General features: G+C 48.5%; 1 pseudogene; it reads left to right on the plus strand.

Moving 5' to 3' along the window:
• Positions 1–2,320: 2,320 nt before the first annotated feature.
• LOC128104279 (actin, cytoplasmic 1-like) lies at positions 2,321–3,387 on the plus strand (annotated as a pseudogene).
• The last annotated feature ends 251 nt before the right edge of the window (positions 3,388–3,638 follow it).

Here is a 3,638-nt window from a genome sequence, read left to right on the forward strand (position 1 = left end):
GCCCTTGCCACATACTCCCACCACCATGGGCTCCTCTGCCATCCTTCTCCATCATAACAGACTAGAACCCTCTAAAACTGTGAGCCAAAATTAATCTCACCTCCGCTTTACAGTGTTTCTGCAAGGTGTCGTGGCCATGGTGACATAAAGGTAGCGAACAAACTACTTAACCAATCCGTAGGGTTTTAACTTATTTCCCTTAGAAGCAGGAAGATACACACACACACTCAGAGATGCACATGCAATCGGCGTCTAAGCCAATCAGCAACAGTACATAGAATCTACACAGTATCTCTGAGCACTGCCGGCCTCATTCCAGAACACTGTGTGGGCCTCATCTTCCTGGAGGCAAGAAGCTGTGTCACACAGAAAGTCCAGTTCAGGTCCTCAAATCTCACAATTGGATGGACTGTAGAAGAAGAAATGCACACGTGTCTAAGTATGTACCTGCATGGAAATGAACTTGTCTCTTCTGGTTGCTATGTTATGCAGCTTTCCGTCATGACAAAATACCTGAGAAAAATCAACCTAACAGGAATAATGGCTTCTTTTGGTTCAGAGTCGTCGATATTCATGGGCTTTAGAGCCATGGGCCTGTGGTAATGGACGGTATGGGAAAGAATGTGGTAAGGCAAAGATGCTTACCTCATAGCAGCTAGGAAGCCAAGAGAGAGGAAGGGGTGGGCTCCAAAATACCCTTTAAGGCCACACCCCAGTGACCTAAACTTACGTTTCCACCATCTCCCAACAGCTCCATAGCCTGATGACCAAGCCTTTACCCTACAGCTCTTTGGGGACATTTAAGATCAAACCAGATGACTAAGGATCAACTGTAATTATCTATCCAGTAAAACTTGAAAGTAGATCACAGTCTGGTTTAGTCTTTGATGTCAACTGCTTTCCCCATTGATAATTCAAGGGCAACGACCCAGGAAATGAAGGAAAGGGGCTGGAGGCCATTCTACCTCACTCAGTGAATACAATGAACACAGGAACTGGGCAGCCTTTGGAAAGCAGCCTAGGAGGTGACAAGCAGACTTGGTGACACTTTGAGGTTGTGGGGTCCAGACTATGTCCCCTGGGGAAGAGTTCTTGAGGCTGAGATGAGCCCAGGGCAGGTCAAAGCAGGACACAGAGTGAAGAGGGAGGGGGTACAGAGAACAGAAAAAGAATTATGTGCTTCGCAGGCAAGGAATTCTAATTTACCATTCACAAGCCATGGGGTAATTTCATCTGTTTTATTGTTCTCTGAACTATAAAAGCAAAGCAAACACATTCAGGCCTGCTTCTCCAGGCCTGGAAATCCTCTCCTTTATGGTTAGGGGGGTTTGCTCAGAGCCACAAAAACAAAGGTACTGAAGGGAGAGACGCTGTTTTCCCAAGAACCCCCTTGCTGGTCTTTTGTAGAACACAGGCCCTAGAAACTTTTCCTGGATGGGAACATGTCCTGTGTACCAGGGAAGATCCTAGGTCCCAGAAGCTGGGCTCTGGGTCAGGATCTGCCATTCATTGGACAGGGACCCTGGCAAGCCGCTTGACTTCGAGCCTGGGCTTCTTACATGTTAAACCAACTTGACAATGGTGCTGGCTCCGGCAGTGATGAAACTATCATGACACACAGCGGGCTTTTTCTTGACCTCGAAGCATTCTCTACGTGTACACTGGAATCACCTATTTAGAGGATTAAAAAATCTGATGTTTTGTCTGAAGATAAATGCTTCTCAAATATTAAAAATAAAAATTAAAAAACCGGCCGGGCGGTGGTGGCGCACGCCTTTAATCCCAGCACTCGGGAGGCAGAGCCAGGCGGGCGGATCTCTGTGAGTTCGAGGCCAGCCTGGGCTACCAAGTGAGTTCCAGGAAAGGCGCAAAGCTACACAGAAAAACCCTGTCTCGAAAAAAAAAAAAAAAAAAAAAAAAAAAAAAAAAAAAAATTAAAAAACCGGAGTCAGACTTGAGCAAACAGTGAGAGGGTCTCAAATTAATGTTGAGTTGAATCCTAATTAACACATTGCCCTGCCTTGCCCAGACAGACAATAACTCTTACTCCTGCTCCATAAAGATGGGGATTTATTGGGAAGAAAACAATACTGCTAGAATACAGGTCTGCGCAAATAGCTGGGCCTCTGTCCAGAGGCAGGCCCAGACGCGGTTTGGGTGCATGTCTATGCAAACCCAGCCCAAAGAGTTCCAAGCCTGTCTGCTCTGACTAAATGGCCAGATGTCATTCTCTCCTCTAGGGCTGAGACTGTCCTCAGAGTACTCTGCAGAGAAAACTTGGGCTCTCTCTGCTACTGGTCTGCACTGTGTGTCATTTCGAATGGGAAAGGAAACTGCCACGCTCATCACTGCCAACGACTCTGACATGTGCTAAGCAGGCCCTGCAGGTGGTAAAGCTTCCAGTGCCATGTTCCCCTCCATTGTTGGGTCCCCCGACACCAGGGTGTCATGGTGGGCATGAGCCAGAAGGACATCTGTGTATGTAGGAGGTGAGACCCAGCGCAAAAAGGATGTTCCAACCCTGAAGTATCCCAGCAAGCATGGCGCTGTCACCAACTGCGACAACATGGAAAAGATCTGGCACCACCCCTTCTACAGCAAACTTCACACGGCCCCTGAGGGTCACCTGGTGCTTCTGACTGAGGCCCCCAGAGCCACAAGGCTAACAGCGAGATGATGATGTAGATAATGTCTGAAACCTTCAACACCCCAGCTATGTACATGGCCATTCAGGTGGTGCTGTCCCTGTACGTCTCTGGATGCACCACTGGTATTGTTATGGACTCTGGTGACCAGGACATGTATACAGTGCCCATCTATGAAGGCTATGCCCTTTCTCATGCCATCTCCCATTTGGACCTGGCTAGCCAGGTCCTGACAGACCATCTCATGATGATCCTACTGAGCAGGGCTACAATGTCACCATCATGGCTGAGTGAAAGTTTGTGAGTGATATTAGGAGAAGCTATGCTATGTTGTCCTGGGTTCTGAGCAAGAAATGGGTACTGCTGCATCCTCATCCTCTTTGGAGAAGAGGGGTAAGTGATCACCATCAGCAATCAGTGGTTCCAGTGTCCAGAGGTGCTCTTCCAGCCCTCCTTCCTGCGCATCCCTGAGACTGCCTTCAACCCTATCATGAAGTGTTATGTGGACATCTGCAAGGACCTGTGTGCCAACACAGTGACGTCTATAGCACCAGCATGTACCCAGGCATTGCAGACAGGAAGAGAGATCATATCCCAGCATCCAGCACAGTGAAGTTCAAGAGGGTGAGTACCCATCTGGATTGGTAGCTCCATCCTAGCCTCCCTGTCTACCTTCCAGCAGATGTAAACCAGCAAGAAGGAGTATGGTGAGTCGGGTCCCTCCATCATCCACTGCGAATGAACGCCAGATAGACTGAGCAGCTTACAGGCATCTGCCCCACGAACTTGATCACTTGGTGGCTGGGGAGAGCATGCTGTGCAAGAGAATCCCCAGCCTGGTGAGCATCGTGCAGGGTATTAACTGGCAGCTGACAGTTACCTGATTTCTTGAGTCTGCTGGGTTTCCATCTTGCCAGCCTAACAAAGTGGGAAATCAGAGCCTTAGGACCCAGTTTCCGTTACAGTGATTTCCCCTGACCACCATGGGTTATT

The sequence above is a fragment of the Peromyscus californicus genome, unplaced genomic scaffold (genome assembly GCF_007827085.1).
Source record: "Peromyscus californicus insignis strain IS unplaced genomic scaffold, ASM782708v3 Scaffold_8__1_contigs__length_139910024, whole genome shotgun sequence".
In the NCBI taxonomy this organism is placed as follows: domain Eukaryota; kingdom Metazoa; phylum Chordata; class Mammalia; order Rodentia; family Cricetidae; genus Peromyscus; species Peromyscus californicus.